Here is a 24,484-nt window from a genome sequence, read left to right as displayed (position 1 = left end):
CTTATACGAGAATGCAAGAAAATTTAGTCCATTTGTTCCAGAACGAATTCTATGATAGATTTTAGAAAGATACTTATTGGGAAATGGGGGAAGGATAGGATTAATCTTATTAAAATTGATATCTGATAGCCTGCTTCGGTAAATATCTCTAATTGGGATTGGTCTCCCACTTGGCTGGTCAATATTTATAGCAGTTTTTGCTATTTCATCAACCTGATGATTACCACTTATGCCAGAGTGGCTAGGAATATACAGAAAATAAGTTTTTATGCCACTTGAAGCAAGATTATCTATAATACTGAGACAATGATAATGTCAATGTCCATTTTATACTGAGGAGCTGAGGCCAGCAACTCAAGGCTGGATAAAGAGTCGGAATATACAATAATGTTATTTGAATTTGCAATCAAAGGTTGGTTTTCCTTAATGTGTTCTAATGCCATGATTATGGCATTTAACTCAGCAGACATTATAGAAAAATTATTATATAATCTCTCGCCCATTGCAATTTTCAGGTGAGGAAGGAAAGCACCACTTGCTACCTTCTCATTCATTTTTGACCCATCAACAAATATTTGGAAGTGATTTTTATAGGTAATTGTATTAAGTTCAGTAAATTTTTTATGGACAAAAGCGATGGAGGTTAAATCTTTAGTCCAGTTTGAGAAATCAGTATTTATTATGGGACTTGACCAATTCCATGGAGGGGATTGGGGGAAAGTGGGTGCAATAGACTTTGCTGGTACGGGGAACTTCTTCTGAATGCTGGCATACTCATCTGCAATGCCTCTATACATGGCTGGATATCTTAACCAATTATGTAGGGTGTGTGAGCTATTTGATTCAATTTTTGTAAGATGTTTTGTCAAGAGAAAGCTTCGTCTCTCCCTTATTGTTGTTAATCCACTCTCCATAAGCAGCAACTTGGTGCTTGTGGGTTTCCTAAAACCAAATATGAGACGTATTATATCATTTTCTCTTGTTTCCATTTTTGCATCTGGGTCTTTGCACATGCACCATAGACGATGAGCCCATAGTCAATATGGGGTCTTATATGTGATTTATAAAACTGGAGTAAGGTTTTCTCCTTAGAGCCCCAGGGTGTAGAAAGAAGTATTTTTAGTACACTTCTTTTCCTATAGCGTTTTTTTTATTGTGTTTGAAATGTGGAGGTGGAAATTAAGTTTTTGGTCAAGCATGAGACCCAGGTAATTAATATGATTATCTTCTGGAATAGTTGTTTTATTTAGAGTTAGTTTTGCATTAACATGGTTTCGCTGCCGATGAAATTGGATTACTTTTGACTTGGTAGGTGCAATGGGTAAATCTGAATGTTAAGAGAATTCTTCAAATTGGAAAAGTGACTTTTGCAGATTTGACTGTGGTATCTCAAATGTGTTGTCAGATGACCATAGCACCTGATCGTCAGCATATTTTAGGTTTGTGTGGGTGGGATTCATGTCCCAGAGATATAGGGCAAACAGGAGGCAACTAAGTACTGCTCCCTGAGGTAGGCATTTGGTTATTGTCTTTTGGGGTGAAGAGGCTGAACCAACACAAACAATGAAACTTCGCACTTCTATGAAGGATTTTATAAAAGATACTAGCTTAGGGGGTAGTCCAAGGTTTGCAAGTTTGCTTAAAAGGATTTGGTGGTTCACATTGTCATATGCCCCTTCAGAATCTAGGAAAGCTGCAACTAGGACATTATTTTTTGAGAATGATTCATTTATTGCATTTGTTAGCAAAATGAAAGCATCTGTTGAGGAGTGGTGTTTCCTGAATCCAGTTTGAGTTTGAGGGATCATGTTGTTTTTTTCAACAAACCAGAGGAGTCTGTGATAGATCATTTTCTCCATTATTTTCCCCATCACAGGAGTAATCATTATGGGCCTACAGGACTCAGGGTTACCTTTGGGTTTATTTTTTCTTTAGGATTGGTAGGAGGGACGAGCATTTCCATATATTGGGGAACATAGAAGATGCCCAAGCGTGATTATAAAAATTTAGCAGTTCTTGTTTTTATGAAGGGGTGAGATTCTTTATCCATGTAGGGTGTATATGGTCATAGCTGCCGCTAGTTTTGGTCCTAATATGATGTATTGCATTATTCATTTCCTGGATTGAAAATGGACTACTTATATACTCGGATCCAGGGCGTGATTGGTAACTTGGGTTCATAGGAATTGGGGACATTTTGCTTCGATTATTTGATGTTAGCTTATTAACAAAAAGAGTTGCAAATAGCTTAGCTTTTTCATTATCATTGTCATAATGGGTATTATTATGTATAAGCTCATACAGGAGTGGGTTGGGGGAAATCTTTTTCCCACAGATGTGGCTTATGACTTTATGTATAATTGGCTCATGCGATTCTCTGGAGAGATTATTTGCAAAAATATTCCAGTAATTATATTTAGCATCTATTATAGTGCTTTTTAGATTAGATTCTGCTTGTAATTTTTTTAAATATGTAGTAGGTGATGGTTTTTTTTATTAAATTCTGTCCTAGCTGCCTTTTTTATTCTCCATTTATTTTGGTACTCATTTGTCCACCATGCTTTAGGAATGTGTTTAGGGTAGGTTTTCTTAGGTGTTCTCCTGAGGATAGCATGATTAGCTGTATTTATTAGTAAAGATGTCAATACTTCAGCATGTGTGTCAACTGTTGTGATTGAAATGTATGAATTTTGGGTGAAACTTGTGATTTCATCATTTAGCTTATTTTGGAACATAGACCAATTTGCTTTAGTCTTGATATATTTGGAGGTATGTGGTAGAGTTTCAGCAGGTTCATTTAGGGAGCACACTATAGCAAAGTGGTCAGTACATAGACTATCAATTTTATTTATATAAATTTTATTCAAAATATTTAATGACAATTTGTAGGTCAATTGTGGAGAATCTGCCACTTTTGGGGTTGAAATAAGTATTCAGGTTTGGAGGGGTAGCAACAGCTAATTCATTATTATTTGAAGTCATATACTCAATCAATTTACCAGCTTTAGTTGCTGGTTTATTCCCCCACAAAAGGCTGTGGGCATTGAAATCTCCACAAATAATGATATTTTTTAACATATTAGAATTATTTATATAATTAAAGAAATCCATGGCATCTGTAGTTTGGCCATTAGGGTTATAAAAGCTGATTATGTAGGTTTTTATATTACTCAGCCAAACACTGATACTAATTGCAGCTACATCATTTGCAAAATCTGGAAACTTGATGCAACAGAATGTTATATTATTTTTAACTGATAGAGCTACTCCGCCTCCTTTTCTCTCTGATGATTTATCCTTCTTCAGGATAGTATATTCCAGGTATTTAATTTGTTGATTTTGGGTTAAATGAGTTTTCTGGAGGCAAGCAATATTAATGGAATTATTATTCATAAAAGATGTTAGTTCATTGAGCTTATTTTCTATGAGTGATCTTATGTTCCACTGGAGTATTGATATGCGTTGTGTTGTTGATTTATTTTTCATATGACTGTGTATCAATGTTCAGCTTTGTTAACAGTAAAGCAAGTTCTTTTTTTGCTTGAATGAGCATATCATCAGGGATGTAGATTTTTGCCAATTCTGCAATGATTTTTGTTTTCTGTAGTTGATGTATGTTCATGGCCTGAACTGCATTACAGTTTAGAATGAATAAGCATATATTTGGGGATTGCATTTTTGGTTGTGCATCCTGTTTGCCAGTTAAGGGATTAATTCCTGGTAGTGTTTCTGGTTTGTTTCTTCTTGGGAGGGGGGCCAGGCTGACCTCATCTCACCGGACAAGGAGGCTTGTTGACTTGGTAATTCCTTCTAATAGGGATGTGAGCTAGGGGGCTTAGAAGATGGTGTTTTATACGGGGTACTTGATGCATTGGGGGCGTTTGACTTGGGGGTTTGGGTTGGTTTTGTTACGGGCTTTATTTGGTATTGTTGGGCAGCATTTGCTTCCATTGCTGCAAAGGGGTATGGGATGGCCTTCTCTGTTGCTATTTGGAGTGTTAGAGCTCTTTTCTTATATGCAGGGCATAGTGATTTATTTGTAGATTCATGTGGGCCTATGCAATTGATACATGTAGGCTGAGTGTTGTTGCAAGTTGTCAACTCTTTAGGATGGTATGCTTTACAATTACTGCACTCTAGGAGAATTTCATTGCATTTGTTTGTTGTGTGTCCCAGTTTGAGACACTTCTGACACTGGATAGGCTTAGGTTTGTATTCCTTGTGTGGTTTGATTTGCCCAAATGGGAATAACTTTTCTTGGATATTAATTTTTTCCTTCAGTGTAAATAAGAAGGATCAACTTGTTTTTAGGCCATTAGAGTTAGGTTTACCAAGTTGGGTTACATCTTCAACTGGGATTGTGTTGCCAGCCCTATCTGAGAGCAGAGCCCTTCTTTTAACTCCTGAATGGATATTTCTGGGGGAACATTATAAACTACTGTTTTTGTTGGTGATTGTTTTGGGTTCCATTTAGATGCATTAATTGGGGTATTCAGAAGGGAATTTTAGATTAATTATTGTGTTTGTTTATTTCGGATCTTATACAACTAATATCAGAGATCCATCACGGTGAATATTAAGAGAGAATATAGATTTTAGCAATTTGAAAATTTCAACTTTTATTGGATTAATCTTTTTTATTCCAAAGGGGGAAGTAGGAGAAATTTTAAGGTAAATTCCTAAGTTTTGGGAGGGAGGATCTTGGGCAGGGCGGGGGGAAATGATTTTGATTGGGGAGATTTTTTCCCTTTTTTATAGAGCTTCTAGAAAGGACCTCTTGAAACCCATTATCATCATTTATAGTGACATTAGCCCCTACACTGATCATTGTCCTATTCTCAGAATTGGAGCTATCATTTGAACTTTGAGCTAGTGAGCTTGACCAGCAAAAATGGGTATCAGTTTCACTGGTATTTGGGGTGGGATCTGGGGAGACTTTTTTTTTGAGGACTTCTAAGCATTGCCTATTGGAAAAAGCTTTAAACTAAAACAAAACTAAAACAAGAAGGGGTAATACAATGATATCAAACCGTCTGCACTATACTATGGGGAGGAGAAACAGCACAGTATAGCCCTGAGGATGATTTGAGCAGGATTGGTTCAGTACAGCTGCTGATTAATTGAGATAATATTTCACAAGAAAATTTATTTTAAATTTCTTAAAATGTTGAAAAATCTGCCTTCTTAAAATGTTGTAAAATGATCTAAATCTGCCTTCCGCTTTAGCGGATCTGATCAGTTATTGGGAAATGAACTGATTTTAAGAAGTTCAATTTTTTTGCTTGGCGATGGTAAATTTGGCGATTCAGTGGGTATTTTACTAAAGGATGGAGGCCTATCGGTGACGATTGCCTGTAGATGCAGGATATCCTTAGAAAGGTTCGTTAGCTTCAGTTCACACGAGGACACTAAGCAGTCAAGTCTAACTGACGATTCGCTTTTCAGGACTGGAATTTCACGTATCTTCTTTGGCTCAATAATTGGCCAAACGAAACCGGTCAAATCAGATTCAGCTATGCAATCTAGAATGTCATTTAGCGTGTTAGTGGCAGCAGCTTTGCCTTTTCTCTCGATAGGCTTTATATGACATTTTGTCATATTCCATATCAGCGTCATTAAGGAGACGAGATTTTTCAACTTTATGAATGAAGACGCAGCCTCAAGGATTTCTTCTCGATATATTCCACTAGAAAAGGCATCTAGTATAAGAAAGAGTACCGAATTGACGACCACCTTTGATATTCCATTTGCCGTGATAAAAGTACCATGGAAATCGTCCGTCATTCTTGATAGTCAAAAATGCTTTTGTTTAAAATCCAGAAAAAGGTTATTTTTTCGTTCAGAATGCTTTATTATGCTACGTAAATGCTTTATATACGTAAATGCTTCATTTAGACAAAAGTTTTTTTTGCTATTTATATCACATTTTTTTAGCATTGTCAAAACGTGAAGATAAAAAAAGAGTACAGACAGAAGCCTGCTCAAGAATTTGAAGAAGCCAAAGTATCAACTGCAACCTTAGGCACCCATATGAGGGGGAAGAGGGGGGCCCCGGCCCCCTCTCCCTGGCTGAATGATGATGCCTTATATTTTATATTTTTTCATTTTAGGATTTCTATTATACAGCATTGGAAGTGAAGATTAGACCAATTAAGTCCCCCCCCCCCCTAAAATTCCGCTTATGGGCGCCAGTGATTGCAACTCATGAATATGAGGACTAATCTTTCATGAGTTACTGCATTCATTTTTTATGAGTATCCACTGTTTAAATTTTTAATATATTACAGGATTTCGACTGACGATGACCATTATTTCTTTTCTAGTATCCAGTATATCCACTGGAAACCTTATCCTGAAAGCGCCAATTTTGAAATACAAAAATGAGGTTTTTACAGAGCTTGGTTTCTAGAGGAAAAGTTAATAATTAACAACAACCACAAGGGAAGTTTTGTTGATTGCTCAGGGCTATTTAAGGTTACACTTTCGGTTCTTTTCATATACATAATAAAAAAAGCATCTTTAGTGTTGTACATAAGACAATTAGCCTATACTGTTTGTAGAACAATTGAGAGAGCCTGGCACAATATGGTAGTCAACAATTGAAATTTTGGTAGGCTAAAATCTAAGTTTTTAGTTGGCTTACCTTTGGTTTTGTTTGTTTCCTTCCTACTCTAAGATCTGGTCAAGTTTTAGTTGGTAAAATTCTAGACAAGCTACTTTTTACTATCTTGGAAAGTAGTTAGGTTAGGGAAATGAAACATTCAGGGATGGATCTACTGACTAAAATATGTTCTAAAAGGTATTTTGAAGTACCTATCTCCACCTAGGGCACCCATAGGCTGAATTTTAGGGGGGCTTACCTGGTCTGATTGGCACTTCCAATGCTCTATAGTCAAAATCTCTTGACAAAATATCATAGGCAGCTCAATACTGGGTTAATATATACCAAATCATTATTGAGTTTCAAATAAAGTGAATATACCATTCGATGCCTTTTTTTATGCTGATTACAAATATAATAGGCATAAGCATTTCTATTGGAAATGAATTTCAGCCCCCCCCCCTATCGCGTAGATCCCTCCCCTCCCCCTTAATTGACCTAAATAGGGGGGGGGGCTTTAATTAATTTAAAAAATAAAATCTTATTATATTCTTAATAATCATAAAAAAAAGGCATCAAATGGTGTATTCGATTTATGCATCACAAAAAAAAATTATTTTGTAGATATTTACCCAATACTGCTGCCTAAGTAAAGAGCAATATGGGCATAATATATTATGTATATTTATTGTTTTAGACCAGAGCACTTCTTATCATGGGTACCCATATGGAGAGGGCAGAGGGGGCTCCAGCCCTCTCCCCTGGCTGAATGATGCTGCCTTATATTTTGTTTTGAGATTTCTATTATACAACATTGGAAGTACCAATTGGACCAGTTAAGAACTGGGGGTATTGAGTTGAATCTTTTGGGGCTACTTCTGCTCTTACAAGGAGGTATAAAATTAAATTGAAAATAATATTTCATAAGAGATTCTGAATCAAAAGTTATTTCCACCACAGAAGACTGACCAAGCCACTTAAAATCACAAATCATCAAATATTTTCCTTCTAGGGCTTCCAAATCACAATCTTCTCAATCCTGTACATGATATCTGCAAACTCACGTTTTCTCAATTCAACACCGCAATTTGGATATCTAATTTTTATCAAGCTCAAGACAGGTCCCAACTTATCAGCTTTAACTTTTATTGTAACAGAGTCTCTATTGCATCTAATGTCATTCACTCCTAGTTGATCTAAATCTGCCTTCTGCTTTAGTGGATCTGACCAGTTATTAGGAAATGAACTGATTTTAAGAAGTTCAATTTTTTTGTTTGGCGATGGTAAATTTGGCAATTCAGTGGGTATTTTACTAAAGGATGGAGGCCTATTGGTGATGATTGCCTGTAGATGCAGGATATCCTTAGAAAGGTTTGTTAGCTTCTGTTCACACAAGGACACTAAGCAGTCAAGTCTAACTGACGATTCGCTTTTCAGGACTGGAATTTCATGTATATTCTTTGGCACAATAAAAGGCTAAACAAAACCAGTCAAATCAGATTCAGCAATGGGATCTAGAATGTCATTTAACATGTTAGTGGCAGCAGCTTTGCCTTTCCTCTCGATAGGCTTTATATGACATTTTGTCATATTCCATATCAGCATCATTAAGGAGACAAGATTTTTCAATCTAATGAATGAAGACACAGCCTCAATGATTTCTTCTCGATATATTCCACTAGAAAAGGCATCTAGTAGAAGAAAGAGTCCCGAATTGACGACCACCTTTGATATTCCATTTTCTGTGATAAAAGTACCATGGAAATCATCCGTCATTCTTGATAGTCAAAAATGCTTTTTTTTAAAATCCAGGAAAAGGTTATTTTTTTGTTCAGAATGCTTTATTATGCTATGTAAATGCTTTATATATGTAAATGCTTCATTTAGACAAAAGCTTTCTTTGCTATTTATATCACATTTTTTTAGCATTGTCAAAATGTGAAGATAAAAAAAGAGTACAGACAGAAGCCTGCTCAAAAATTTGAAGAAGCCAAAGTATCAACTGCAACCTTAGACACCCATATGAGGGGGAAGAGGGGGGCTCCAGCCCCCTCTTTCTGGCTGAATGATGATTTTTTCATTTTGGGATTTCTATTATACAGCATTGGAAGTGAAGATTAGACCAATTAAGTCCCCCCCCTAAAATTCCGCTTATGGGCGCCAATGACTGCAACTCATGAATATGAGGACTAATCTTTCATGAGTTACTGCATTCATTTTTTATGAGTATCCACTGTTTAAATTTTTAATATATTACAGAATTTTGACTGACAATGACCATTATTTCTTTTCTAGTATCCAGTATATCCACTGGAAACCTTATCCTGAAAGCATCAATTTTGAAATACAAAAATGAGGTTTTTACAAGGAAAGTCAGAGCTTGGTTTCTAGAGGAAAAGTTAATAATCAACAACAATCACAAGGAAAGTTTTGTTGATTGCTCAGGGCTATTTGAGGTTACACTTTCGGTTTTGTTCATATACATAATAAAAAAGCATCTTTAGTCTTGTACATAAGACAATTAGCCTATACTGTTTGTAGAACAATTGAGAGAGCCTGGCTCAATATGGTAGTCAACAATTGAAATTTTGGTATGCTAAAATCTAAGTTTTTGGTTGGCTTACCTTTGGTTTTGTTTGTTTCCTTCCTACTCTAAGATCTGGTCAAGTTTTAGTTGGTAAAATTCTAGACAAGCTACTTTTTACTATCTTGGAAAGTAGTTAGGTTAGGGAAATGAAACTTTCAGGAATGGATCTACAGACTAAAATATGTTCTAAAAGGTATTTTGAAGTACCTATCTCCATCTAGGACACCCATAGGCCGAATTTTAGGGGGGCTTACCTGGTCTGATTGGCACTTCCAATGCTCTATAGTCAAAATCTCTAGACAAAATATCATAGGCAGCTCAATACTGCTGCCTAAGTAAAGAGCCATATGGGCACAATATATTATTTATTTTTATTGTTTTAGACCAGAGCACTTCTTATCATGGGTGCCCATATGGAGAGGGCAGAGGGGGGCTCCAGCCCCCTCCCCTGGTTGAATGATGCTGCCTTATATTTTTGTTTTGAAATTTCTATTATACAGCATTGGAAGTACCAATTAGACCAGCTAAGAACTGGGGGTATTAAGTTAAATCTTTTGGGGCTACTTCTGCTCTTACAAGGATGTATAAAAGTAAATTGAAAATACTATTTGTGTCAGGATTAAAAATTGTTGAAGAATTTTCTCCCAACATACAAATAGCAAGCCAAACTATGAATTCTTATATAAAAAAAAAACAAAAAGGTATAATTTTTTTTTTTTAATGAGAATGACTATGTCAATAAAATCAAAAATAAATTATTTAAAAAAAAACTTTTCCCTCCAAATATGTTTTCAAAGAAAAGTAAAGAGCTCCTTTAAGCCAAAAATGGGAGAAATGAAGCCAAGTAATTGTCCAAGCATAAAACTACCACAAATCACTATCAATAAATAAATGAAACTCAAAATGAACCAAAATTAGAATAAATAGCCAAGTCAAACTTAAAAATGAGCAAAAGTTAACATAAGTAAGGATGATAACCCCCATGCCTTTTTAACACCTGAATATAATTTGTACTTTACTGAAAAAAAATATGTTTAAATGTTTTCACTTTTGTTTTACTTAATAAATACAAAAAATTTAAGACTTTAAAGAATAAATATAAGTATAGGTATATTAAACTGACAATCCACAGTCCTTTTTTTTTAGTAAAGCCTAAATTATGCTCTGACCTTGAGAAGGCATAGGGGTTGTCAGCCCTAGTAATGCTGATTTTTGCTTGCTTTGAGTTTGACTTTGCTATTTGTCCTCATTTCTGTTTTGTTTTTAGTTTTATTTATTTTTTGATAGTGATTTGTGGTAGTTTTATGCTTGGAAGATTATTTTCCTTTTTTCTGCCCATTTTTGGCTTAATGGAGCTCTTTACTTTTCTTTGAAAAACTTATTTTGTGGAAAAAGTTTTCTAAATTATTACAATATATAAGGCAGCATCATTCAGCCAGGGGGGGGGGTGGACCAGAGTCAACTGCTCCCCCATATGGGTGCCCATGATCTCCACTCTGTCTAGTAGGCACTGACCTTTGCAAATCTCTGTTTCATAAAAGTGAAACCTTGCAAATTAGATCTTTTGCTTAAATAAAGGACAAGGAAAGTATTTCCAGCTTCACAATTTTTCTCCATCCCAATTTATGAGGTTTTGGAGATCTGCTGATACATTTTCAGAACTTCCAGAAAAATCCTATTGATATGGCTTTAAATTCTAGGCCTAGTCAAATAACAGGAATTGCATTTTCAAAATTAAAACCTTCTCAATAGTACCTTTACCTGATTTTTCTATTTATAAAAAGCTATTCTGTGATACATCTTGGGACTTGCTACTTCTTTGGGTTTACTTTTTCTGCTCTTTCCCTAGAACTTTCTCAGTTTTCAACAGAATCTAATCAAACATAACTTCCAATTAGCATTGCTATTGATATAAATACAAAACTTTAAAATTTACAATGCAGTTCAGACAACCTAGTACACATTAATCTCTTATGGTACAATCTTTAGCTGGAAAAATGGTAGTTTATCTCAAAGTATTGATAATGTGGAGTAAATTGAGACTTGCCTATGCCTCTGTTGTAACTTATTATTGTATTGTTATTATTGTATTATTGTATGCCTCTGTTGTAACTTACATTGGCATTGCTTTCATAATAAAAAACTATTCTAATTTACATGAAATGTCTGACTGCTAGTCACCATGTCAACAGTCAAATCACTGAAAAATCTGTGAATTCAGAAACATTTCCATTATTTACATAGGGACAAGATGTGCACACTTTCTAAATAGAATTATCATTTTAACTGCAAAATTTCATAGCTCATGTTTAAAATCATTAGGTGGACCCTAAAGGGACACATAATTTGTGTCACTATATGACAAGAGTAGTGACAATAAAAGTTAAGTCCTTGTTTTATGTTCCTTTCAATATAATAACTTTTACCCTGACAATGCACCCCCCCCTGATGGTCCTATACACAGTCCTCAATAATATATTTCTTAGGTGTTCGTTATCATGTTGAGATGTGTTTTAGATTCTTTGCTAAAACAGTTTTGCTGAATTCTTCATGTATAAAAATGACTGTCTAAGTGATTTCAACAGGTGTGCCTTTAGATAAGTTGCATTTGCATGTGAATGATTATCATATTTAGAAAAAGCATAAAAAAGACATTGAAAACTGTTTGATTTAAAATCCAATGCTAGGTTAATATTTCAGAGTTATCTATTCCATATGCATGGTTTTATTTCAACTACTTACATCATACTTAACAATTTATAAGTCTTTTAGTTCTGCCACTTTTCAATGTCCACTGCCACTGTCCATAACAAATATGGTGGGTTTCTTGCAGTGCTACAATTTTTGCAAATTTAATTTGGATGCACATAAGTTTTCTAGTACCAAAATACCATAGATTTAAATGTTAAAAATGAACATTACTGTACTAAAATAGTGATGTTAAAAATAACATTTGCAGCAGAAGTCAAGTTTTTTGACTTGAAAATTTTATGCTATTCTTTGTTGCCATCATCAAAATAGCATGAACTGCTCTTGTTCAAAGTAGCTATTCCATGACAAAATTAAAGAATATGTCCCTTTACAGACCTCAATTGTAGTTTGCTAGGATAGTGATTAGTCTGCTTAGAAAGTGGTTCAAGTGATTTCTTCATCTTTTAGCAAGGAAATTAATAAAGAAAGCCAAAAATGAGCCTGATCAATTGGCTTGGTTTTCATGATTGTGTTTAGGCTAGGCCTGTGTTTACTTTGTTCATATTAATATTGTGGTAAATTTATGTTGTAAAAGAGAAATTGGATAGAGAAAGGTGAAAATACCATTGAATTTCCTATTAAATTCTCTTTCTAAGCATAATAATCACTGTTGTTGCAATCACATCCTAAAGCACTCATCTTACCATCCCCTAATGCTTGGATATAAGCCTACAAGGGCTTGCTTCTCTTTTTGTAAAATTAAGAGGAGGTTGCATTTTACTACCTTGGAAAATAGTTGACCAGAAAACTTTCAGGAATCAATTCTGAGGACAAATCATCTTCTGGGAAGGTTCTTTCAAGCTTCTATCTATGCTCATGGGCGTAGGGTGGGGGGCCGCTGCCCCCCCGACACCATCAAATTTACTTTAGATATGGCTGAAAAAGCAGATGGTTGGAAAATCAGTGATAAAAGGCCCTCCATGACACTATCGACTGCCCCCCTAGACAACATGCTGCCTACACCCATGTCTATGCTCCTTATCTATTTCTAAGGCTTAGAGAATTGTATAGAAGACAGGTTATACTTGTCTTAACCCTGAAAAAAAAATCTATTTAATTTGGTTTTAAGTCTACTTTTCTTTGACTCTAGGTTAAAAAAAAAAAAAAAAACTACTAGGGATTTGAGTAAGGTTTTCAGCCATATTATGATATTTCTTTTCAAATCCAAGACATTTTTTTTAGATTTTTATAAATCAGGATTTAGATGAGTTATCAGGCCTAAAACACTTTCCTAATTCATTGTGTGTTCTGTGAATAAATTTCTAAGACTTTCACTCTTATAATGCAAAGCTTGTCTGAGTATATTGAAGGTCATTTTCCTTTGAAGTGGGAATATGTATTGATTTATGCTTTAGAATATCTTCCCAGGGCATAGTTTAGACTCTGAAAACATCTATGAAAGTTTGATCAACTCAGCTACTTTTCAAAATAGCAAAACGCCCTTCATATAGAATTTTACTCCTTTTTCTAATCAGTAGTCTGAACCAGCTGTTGATGAGAAATAAATATAAAAATAAGGAAAAGCTTTCTATACACTGTCATTACTAACAACTCACACCAACACCACGCCATCTGAGGCTAACACAGCCATGTAAACTCCTCCTCTATCCCAATCTATTTAAAGCCTCCCTCTATATGTCCTCCCAAGAATATTTCTTAAATACTTCCTTACAACATCCCCCCACCCAATTTAGAGACAGCCTGTGTCAGCCTTAGACAGTTGATAAAAAGGACAATCTTTGGGAATCTGGTATCCTTCATCTTCAGAATGGGTCTTAACCATTTTGACCTTTCTCTCATAACAGCCCTAGAAAGAGGGATAGAGCCAATTTATTTTTGCACAGCTTGCTGTTTGAAACACAGTCAGTCTGACAGGTAAACCAAAACAATCTGTAGACAATTAATATCTAATGAGCCCTCCTCCATCTTTTGGAGGAGGACACATCCTTTGAAGGGCATAAGAAGGACAAAGGGCAATACAAATACAGCCTGAATTAGGACTGAGGAAAGTGTTCTCAAGTACTTTAGGGTAAATATTACTTTCTGGGCACTAGTTACTGCAATAATGAATCAAAACCTCACAACAAACTGGAGAAAAGGCATAATTTTGTTTCCTTTTTTAATGGTATAATCTATTCTTTAGAATTAGTTTGAAAACAAGATATAGATTTTACTGGAACATAAATCTAACAGTAGAAACACAGTTTAGAATATTTTCACTATCTCAGAAAGGCTAGGTAAATGCTGAGCTAGGTAAATAGGAATGATAAAAAGATTTAATCATCCTTTAGCAGCATATGCTAGCCTCTGATACAGCCTATAATTGCGCAATTTTTCATCAATAACACTTTTATCAGATTGGAAAACTTTCCAATTTAATTCACATGATTAATCAACAAGAAGTTCATGCCCTAACTTACACTGTTCATTATGGTTAAATGATTAGACAGTATATGTTTTTGCTTTTATGCTTTTTGCATTAATCATTTTTCAATATTGAGCTATTATTAAGAAACAGATGGACCCTATTTTTACACACAAATATATCTTGCTTAAATGTGTGATAGATTGGATTGTCATTGTAAGCAAGTAGTATCAATGAAAGGTGATGAGTGCTTCCTGGTCAGTTAGCAACCTAGACTATGCTGATGACATTGACCTACTAGTCAAGTCTATCTAGGAAGCAGACTATTTGTGTGATGATCTTTCCAGTTGGGGCAAGTCTGTTGGCCACCATATTGGTAATTAGAAAACCAACACATTGATTGTCAGTAGTATCAGAGACACCTATCCATAATTTTGTTTCCTTTTTAATGGTATAATCTATTCTTTAGAATTAGTTTGACAACAATATATAGATTTTACTTAAACATAAATCTAACAGTAGAAACACAGTTTAGAATATTTTCACTATCTCAGAAAGGCTAGGTAAATGCTGAGCTAGGTAAATAGGAATGATAAAAAGATTTAATCATCCTTTAGCAGCATATGCTAGCCTCTGATACAGCCTATAATTGCGCAATTTTTCATCAATAACACTTTTATCAGATTGGAAAACTTTCCAATTTAAGAAGAGTTCACATGATTAATCAACAAGAAGTTCATGCCCTAACTTACACTGTTCATTATGGTTAAATGATTAGACAGTATATGTTTTTGCTTTTATGCTTTTTGCATTAATCATTTTTCAATATTGAGCTATTATTAAGAAACAGATGGACCCTATTTTTACACACAAATATATCTTGCTTAAATGTGTGATAGATTGGATTGTCATTGTAAGCAAGTAGTATCAATGAAAGGTGATGAGTGCTTCCTGGTCAGTTAGCAACCTAGACTATGCTGATGACATTGACCTACTAGTCAAGTCTATCTAGGAAGCAGACTATTTGTGTGATGATCTTTCCAGTTGGGGCAAGTCTGTTGGCCACCATATTGGTAATTAGAAAACCAACACATTGATTGTCAGTAGTATCAGAGACACCTATCCATAATTTTGTTTCCTTTTTAATGGTATAATCTATTCTTTAGAATTAGTTTGACAACAATATATAGATTTTACTTAAACATAAATCTAACAGTAGAAACACAGTTTAGAATATTTTCACTATCTCAGAAAGGCTAGGTAAATGCTGAGCTAGGTAAATAGGAATGATAAAAAGATTTAATCATCCTTTAGCAGCATATGCTAGCCTCTGATACAGCCTATAATAGCCCAATTTTTCATCAATAAGACTTTAATCAGATTGGAAAACTTTCCAATTTAAGAAGAGTTCACATGATTAATCAACAAGAAATTCATGCCCTAACTTACACTGTTCATTAGGGTTAAATGATTAGACAGTATATGTTTTTGCTTTTATACCTGTTGTGGTGGTATAGGAATAAAATTTAACCCATCCGACTTAGATGATCACAGCAAATCAGACATAGTTGTAGTTGGTGCAGTAGCTACAACCTAGTAAAGGACACACTTCAGCCCATATATGGAAAAAGCTCAAGTTAGAATAGACTGAAGTCTATTCTCATTTTTCAATACTGAGCTATTATTAAGAAACAAATGGATCCTATTTTTACACACAAATATATCTTGCTTAAATGTGTGATAGATTGGATTGTCATTGTAAGCAAGTAGTATCAATGAAAGGTGATGAGTGCTTCCTGGTCAGTTAGCAACCTAGACTATGCTGATGACATTGACCTACTAGTCAAGTCTATCTAGGAAGCAGACTATTTGTGTGATGATCTTTCCAGTTGGGGCAAGTCTGTTGGCCACCATATTGGTAATTAGAAAACCAACACATTGATTGTCAGTAGTATCAGAGACACCTATCCATAATTTTGTTTCCTTTTTAATGGTATAATCTATTCTTTAGAATTAGTTTGACAACAATATATAGATTTTACTTAAACATAAATCTAACAGTAGAAACACAGTTTAGAATATTTTCACTATCTCAGAAAGGCTAGGTAAATGCTGAGCTAGGTAAATAGGAATGATAAAAAGATTTAATCATCCTTTAGCAGCATATGCTAGCCTCTGATACAGCCTATAATTGCGCAATTTTTCATCAATAACACTTTTATCAGATTGGAAAACTTTCCAATTTAATTCACATGATTAATCAACAAGAAGTTCATGCCCTAACTTACACTGTTCATTATGGTTAAATGATTAGACAGTATATGTTTTTGCTTTTATGCTTTTTGCATTAATCATTTTTCAATATTGAGCTATTATTAAGAAACAGATGGACCCTATTTTTACACACAAATATATCTTGCTTAAATGTGTGATAGATTGGATTGTCATTGTAAGCAAGTAGTATCAATGAAAGGTGATGAGTGCTTCCTGGTCAGTTAGCAACTTAGACTATGCTGATGACATTGACCTACTAGTCAAGTCTATCTAGGAAGCAGACTATTTGTGTGATGATCTTTCCAGTTGGGGCAAGTCTGTTGGCCACCATATTGGTAATTAGAAAACCAACACATTGATTGTCAGTAGTATCAGAGACACCTATCCATAATTTTGTTTCCTTTTTAATGGTATAATCTATTCTTTAGAATTAGTTTGACAACAATATATAGATTTTACTGGAACATAAATCTAACAGTAGAAACACAGTTTAGAATATTTTCACTATCTCAGAAAGGCTAGGTAAATGCTGAGCTAGGTAAATAGGAATGATAAAAAGATTTAATCATCCTTTAGCAGCATATGCTAGCCTCTGATACAGCCTATAATAGCCCAATTTTTCATCAATAAGACTTTAATCAGATTGGAAAACTTTCCAATTTAAGAAGAGTTCACATGATTAATCAACAAGAAATTCATGCCCTAACTTACACTGTTCATTAGGGTTAAATGATTAGACAGCATATGTTTTTGCTTTTATACCTGTTGTGGTGGTATAGGAATAAAATTTAACCCATCCGACTTAGATGATCACAGCAAATCAGACATAGTTGTAGTTGGTGCAGTAGCTACAACCTAGTAAAGGACACACTTCAGCCCATATATGGAAAAAGCTCAAGTTAGAATAGACTGAAGTCTATTCTCATTTTTCAATACTGAGCTATTATTAAGAAACAAATGGATCCTATTTTTACACACAAATATATCTTGCTTAAATGTGTGATAGATTGGATTGTCATTGTAAGCAAGTAGTATCAATGAAAGGTGATGAGTGCTTCCTGGTCAGTTAGCAACTTAGACTATGCTGATGACATTGACCTACTAGTCAAGTCTATCTAGGAAGCAGACTATTTGTGTGATGATCTTTCCAGTTGGGGCAAGTCTGTTGGCCACCATATTGGTAATTAGAAAACCAACACATTGATTGTCAGTAGTATCAGAGACACCTGCCCTGTACAATGGAAATTCCATGAAAGATGTGATCACTTTCAAAGGCTTGAATTCTCTGGTAGATCCATATGGGAACACTACAGATAAAATCAAAGCAAATGTTTGTGGGCTTGGGGTGTTTTTCTCTGTCCAGAAAAAAAATCTGTAGATTATATGCTAAAGCACCTTCAAGACAAAACTGTGAATATTTAATATATGAAGATGTCTCCAGTAGTTCTGCTATTTAATACGATGCCCTGCAAATACAATATCAAACCAATGTCTTTGGTGCCCCCTGGTGCTTCTATGGAGGAAGAAAGCTGGCAGTAAAAGAAAAACCTAGTTATCTGCCATCAAGCCTAACTTGGAGCTGTTTTGCATGGTTAGGAATTAGGACAGACAGTGGGGTTAAGACTCTGTGAAAGAAATGACTGGGGAACGTTGTAAATTGATAGAAAAATTCATCACATGTGATGAAGTTTTCCATTGCCTAGACTGGAAAGGGGATTAAAAGGTATTTGTAATAAAGTTTTCAGTGAAGACAATTTTGTAACTGTTCTGGTCATTTACTTATTGATATTTAGATATGTCTGGCAATGCACTTCCTTAGGTATGGAAGTCAAGGCAGATTTACATGTGAACACTACTCAAACCGCCTGTGAGCTTTCCAGTGTTTACAGTGAAGACTTTCAAAAAGACAGGGCAATATTTCCTAGAGACCTTCTTCCATAATTGTATTGCTTTTTTTGCACTGTTTAAAAAAAATCCTTTTCATAGAAACTAATGGTAAAGTTGCAATCTCGAATGTTTCGTCAGCACAGGAAGCTACTAGGTGAATAAGATTTTCAGCAATAGATTTATAGTCCATACAAGGCATTTTTAGGCTCACAATTCCTTCCATTCCCAACTTGCTTGATTTTGAAGATTTTATATCATCAGGTTTCATGCCATATCTGTATTAAGTTTGTAACCCCTTATATCCCCTTTAATATTCCCTGAAGGTTTCAATTTGATTCATTTAAATGTTTCAGAGATATTTCAGATATTACCATTTTGACAACCAGAATTTTTTGATTTAGTTCAACATCCCCCTTAATATTCCCTGAAAGCTTCAACTTAATGCCCATAGCCATTCTTGAGATCAATATAGTTACGCCCAAACACACTTTCTTGACAACCTGGATGCACATTGTGCCTTTTGATTTAGTTCAACACCCCCTGCAACAGTTTCTGAAAGATAAAAATTTAATAGCTTTAGCAGTTCCCTACAGATTGTGGATTATAGATATGTAAATAATTTCTGAGACCACACTGGCTAATCATGATAAAACGACAAAAATAGTAAAAAAAAGAGAAAAACAAGGATTATACAAGCCAGTGAATCAACAAAGCTATGGAACTATGCTAAAGGCCTGAGACTTTTGATTCCGCCTTGGCTCAGCATGTGTATGACAACCCGCACCATTTCGTTTTATTCGATAACACCTCCATTATTGCCCCTGTTACAGGTCTCATCCAAGTTTTCAGGGAGGCAGTTGAGATAAAAAAGTACATTCAACGAAAGGTTGCTCTTAATAGAGACACGGGAGAAACCTATTTAAGCCCCATTTTAATGAACTAATTAATTCTGATCGTTTTTACTTAAATATTAAAAAAAATCACATTTTTCAACCTAACCTAATCTGTGATGATGTTTTAACTGGAAAGCGTTTAGCTTTTAAAAATGCTCTGTATAAATTAAAAAATCGAATTCCCATTCAGTACTGTATTTTTTCATTCAGTTACCCTTTCACCGTTACATGGAGAGGGTCTTCAAATTTTAGTTGTGCATTGTTTTAAGGTTTGAAATTTTTTATAGTATCATTGGATTTTTATTAGTAATTTTAATATTATTATCTTGCACTGAGGACGGTCAAGCGGAGGTTTTGACCGAAATATTTGCATTTTAGTCCATATTTTTCACTGGCTTGTATAATCCTCGTTTTTCTCTTTTTTTTTTACTATTTTTTCGTTTTATTATAGATATGATCTTTTGAGCACTTGGATGCACACATTGTCTGTGTATTGAGCATCCTCCATAATATTCCTTTAAATTTTCAACTTAATTAGGGTGAACCAGGGTAATTCCGGACACTTTGACCTTTTTTTTGGATTCAAAAAATTCCTCCTACCAGCAGACTTAAAATCTCGTCATAAAATCGGATTCGTATGAAAGTACAGACTGCTAGCTTTCATACGAGAGCTAGAAACTTCTGAAATTCGAACTATAAAGGGGGTTGGTGACCTCATTTGAAATTTTCCCATGGTGTCTGGAATTAGCCACCAAAAAACGGGTAATTCTGAACGAGGTCAATATCTTTGTACCTGAAGGAGTAAAAAGTCTTAGCTTTGGTTGGTGGTATAAACACCCCAGAATCTATGTTTCTTTTAAATTTCATGCATGTACATTCTGAACTAGCGGAGTTACTCAGCTTTGCAGTCGTGATTTTGTTTTTCTGAAAATCAAATCTCGTTTATCCAATGTGTCAAATCATGGATTATAAAGATAATTTGATAATAAAGTGATTATAACACCACAAGCCAGCATTTAAATAGTCTTCTGAAGGACTGGGGGACCTGAAGGCCTGGGCCTTCATCTCCTGCAACTACAGAATCCATCTGATAACTTCCTTGAAATTCGTATATTAGAAATAAGGTAAAAATAATACAAAAGACGACTTCAAATACTGATAAAAGCAAGTTTAGAACCAAAACACAGAAGACCTAGGTGATCACTTCTTTTTTCCATATCTTTTCTTCCTTTCCTTGTGGCGTTTCACCATTTCGCGAGGCTCGCTTATAGTGAAGGGTCCAGTGCCCTTCAGAGTGAGGGGCCCTCCCAAGATAAACTCTTCTGCGACGTCTGTGATGTCATCGTTCTTGGGCCAGCTAAACTCGTACGTCGCTGCTGAGTCGAGCTTTAGGAACTTCATCCTAATGACCCCTTCATCAACAAATTCCACAATTCTGCCAAAATAAGGTGAGTCGTCGTAATACACAGCATAATAATGGTCAAGCTTCGTTTCGATCTTTTTTTGCTAGGGCCAGGCTGATCGAGGTCATCAAGAAAACACGTCTCTTCAAGAGAAATGTCATCATTGGTGTCAGCCTACGGTATCTCGGACTCGCTTTCGGTGTCAGAAAAGCGAACTGGGGAGGGCGCTTCTCGTGAGAGCATCAGCTTTTTGCTTTTGGCACCAGAGGTCTGGGTGTCACCGGTTTCTTTCGCTTTGGTTTTCTTTCCTACACCCTTTTTCCTGTCTGCCTTTTCCTTTTCCTCCTGTTGCTTCTTAAGTTTCTCTAAATACACCTTAAAAGTGATCACTTCAGCAGCTTTCTGAGTGATCTTTTTCCTCTGCCCTGGTTCACTTCTCGGCTCTCTTCTTACACTCTCTAACAGGAGCTCTTCAAAGGTCTTCTTCATTGGAGTTGGTGGTTTCTTCTCAGGGGAAGAAATGTTTATGTTGACGGACAGATTGTCACTTTCTCTCTGGACTCTAACACTAATCCTATCGGCTGTTGACTTCTCTGCTTGTTCTCTTTTCTTTTCTTCAAGAAAGGCATCGTAACCCCTGAGTTTCTGCGGGTCAAACTGCTCTCTGTTGATTTTCGCACAGTTGGCTCTCTCTGGTACACTAGGATCATAGACTCCAGTTGATGCAAGCGCTTTCTCAATTAGAACTGGATCAGCTTGTTTCCAAATTTCACTTATCGTTTTGACAAAATATGCTTTCGGTTGCTTCTCTCCAACATTTTTCCTTGTCCGTTTGGTTAGCCTTTGGTCATACGTAGTTTTGAAAGCCTTGAATATGCCAATATCTAAAGCTTGAAGCATTTGTGTCGTATGGGGTGGCAGCTTCAGAATCGTGATGTTTTCGTTCATTGCAAGCTGCACAACTTGCAGCGATAAATGAGAGCCATGACCGTCAACAAGAAGCAGAACTGGACGTTCTTGCCCAACGCTAGGAATGAACTGGCCTTTGAACCAGTTGTAGAACACGTCAGCCGCCATCCAACACCTTTCTGCGGCAGCATATGAAGTGTCAGGAAAAGCGTCATCGGATGTCCTAGCGGACCACACAGATTTTCATTTGAATACGATCAGGGGGGGAAGAATTGCCCCTGTAGCGTTGGCGCAACCGAGAACTGTTGTTTTCTTTCCCTGTTCCAGCAGTTCGGTGGAAACTTGGAGAGTTCTTCTGTCCCACAACTTTGGTTCTTGAAGGATCAGTACAAAAGCTTGTCTTGTCCAGGTTGTACATCAAGTGGGGCTTATCGAGGAGTTCAAGTTCATTCAACGTTTCTGAGAGAAGATAAAAAAATCCGTAGATCAAGAACGGATTTTCGGCTTTGTATCTTGAATTATCTTTGGTTTCAGGCTTCTTGAGACTAAGGTTGTGTCGTTGTTTGAAGTATTTCCACCAGTCCCAACCAGGAACACCGTCTTTGAAAGTAGTTTTCATATTATTCACCTTCACATATTCGCCTACAAGAGCAACTATATTAGTTCGGGATAGTCCAACACCCCATGTCGGGATAGTCGGGACTTGTTCATGGTTTTGATGCACTTTGCGAGTGTCACTTCTTCATCTAAATCCAGTTGTGTAGGTCTACCTGCTCCCACTTTCGACGAAGTCGCAGTCAAATGGTCCGAAATCGTCGACTTTGGAATCCTATACTTTGCTGCTGCGAGTCTGATTGTCAGCCAACCCATTTTCACCTCTGCTAACGCCTTGTCCAGATCTTCTGGGCTGTACTGTGTCCTCGGCATCTGAAAGTTAAAGCAAGGGTAAGTAAAAGGTATAAGAAGAAAAGTTGTCGAGAATGTAAAAGGTAAAAGAAGAAAAGGTATAAGAAGAAAAGAAGAAAAGTATAAGAAGAAAAGTTGTTTGCACTGAAAGAAACCAAAACTAATGAAAGTTGCAGATAATCAGCCCTAAAGAAAACTATTTTTCCTGAAAATAGTTCAGTAAACTCATGCTACATTGCTAGAAACTCGAGAATCTCTAATAGAACACAGTTCCAGGAGGCAGAGGTCAAAATTCAGTGAAAAGGAATTGATTGCATCACGTTTTCCCATGTCCGAAAATACCCCTCTGTGTCCGGAATTATGCCTCACCATCTGTCCGGAATTACCCTGTTTGGGGTCAGAAAATGGGTAATTCCGGACACCTAACCTACGACTAAACCGTTAGAGATAAAAATCTGTAAAAAATCACATTATTGCCCTAATTAAAACCCTTTTGAATGGCAAAACAACAAAATCCGTAAGTTACACCGTTCACCAGCAAATGCAAAAAAACTGACACCATACATACTTTTTCATTGAAGTTTCTCTGACCAACTCTGGTTCAAGACTGACTGTATCCCCCATGTGCTGGCTGTTGTCATTCGGATATAGTGAGTCATAAACTAGTCTTGGCACTACCTCTGTGATTTTTTCAAAAGAAATTTAACGAGGGGCTAGCAAGATAAAAGGGGGTGTCCGGAATTACCCACTGTCCGGAATTACCCTGGTTCACCCTACCCTAGTCATTCCTAAGATATTCCACTTAAGTGCTTTGACAACCTTGATGCACTTAAACTTTTAATTTTCCTTCAGTAGCATTCAATAGGTTTTTTTTTGTTTGTTCTCACTTGTATTAGCATTACCAGTCATAGTCGCAATCAAAGTTTTAGTTGCAGTTATGGCTGCAAAACAAATTTTATTGCAAATAATTTTGTTTGTACTTAATATTTAAAATAAACATTAAAATAATAGTAAAATTTTGAACTGATGAGCTTCCAGCAATTAATATCATTATACACCAAATATTCAGTTTAATTTATTAGTTCTTTCTAAAGTTGTTCAAGACGAATATAGTTTCACTACAAACAAGAGTTTGGATACTGCCTCTTCCTTAACTGTAAATAAAACTAAAAGCCTACTGCGTCATTGATGCTTCACTGAAAACGAATTATATTAAAAATATTTTCTGTTCTTGTTCTTACAGCATTGAAAAAAAAAATTAGAGTGAAATAAATTCTTGAACTGATGGACCTTTCAACAACTAATATTAGCTGTTGAAAGGTCAGATATTCAATTTGCTGTTGTTTATACTTTCCAAAACTGTTCAAGACGCATATAGTTTTCAGTAAAGCGCCAATGACGCAGTAGGTTTTAGACTTTCACAGTGAGAGAAGGAGGCGATACCCAAACTCTTGTTTGCAGTGATTTTTGTTCTTTCAAGCTTGATTTGCATATTCAATTTAAGTTTCACTCGTTTTAAGATTTATTTATTCATTTACATAAATATCTATTATATGTTTGTTTGCATTGATTGTTTATTTAATTTCTGTTGGTTTTGAGTTTCAATTACACTTCAATAGAAAAATATTTTTTTTCGTTTTATTCTTGATTTTCGAATTCAATCTAAGCATTACTCGCTCTAAGATCTATTTTTTCATTTAAATTATTTCTTGTTGTTTATTTTTTACTATGATTGTTTATTTAATTTCGGATCATTTTGGGTTTCATTTATTCTTTAATAGTAATTTCTGGTCGTTTTGAGTTTGAATTTTAGCAGGTATTTGTATCTGCCGAGCTTAAGTTTAAAATGATTTTTACTTTTCTTTGAAAAACTTATTTTTCGGGATGTTTTTTTTATTAATTTTTGTT

The 24,484-nt window shown here is 35.4% G+C and overlaps 1 protein-coding gene across 3 annotated transcripts in view; it reads left to right on the top strand.

Moving 5' to 3' along the window:
- Positions 1 to 6,375: 6,375 nt before the first annotated feature.
- LOC148954212 (transmembrane protein 245) overlaps positions 6,376 to 24,484 on the top strand; it is a 193,955-nt gene continuing 175,846 nt past the window's right edge. For 2 of the 3 annotated variants that reach the window (XM_089086045.1, XM_089086043.1), the window contains exon 1: positions 6,376 to 6,474. The gene's annotated coding sequence lies outside the window, so the exon portion shown is untranslated. Of the gene's footprint in view, positions 6,475 to 9,032; positions 9,058 to 24,484 lie in introns of those variants that run through there. The other variant, XM_089086044.1, reaches the window with a different exon arrangement.

The sequence above is a fragment of the Artemia sp. Qi Xiang Cuo genome, chromosome 3, assembly GCF_049724085.1.
Source record: "Artemia sp. Qi Xiang Cuo chromosome 3, ASM4972408v1, whole genome shotgun sequence".
NCBI lineage: Eukaryota > Metazoa > Arthropoda > Branchiopoda > Anostraca > Artemiidae > Artemia > Artemia sp. Qi Xiang Cuo.
Note: the sequence above shows the minus strand (reverse complement) of the source record. Positions and strands in the feature narration are given on the sequence as shown.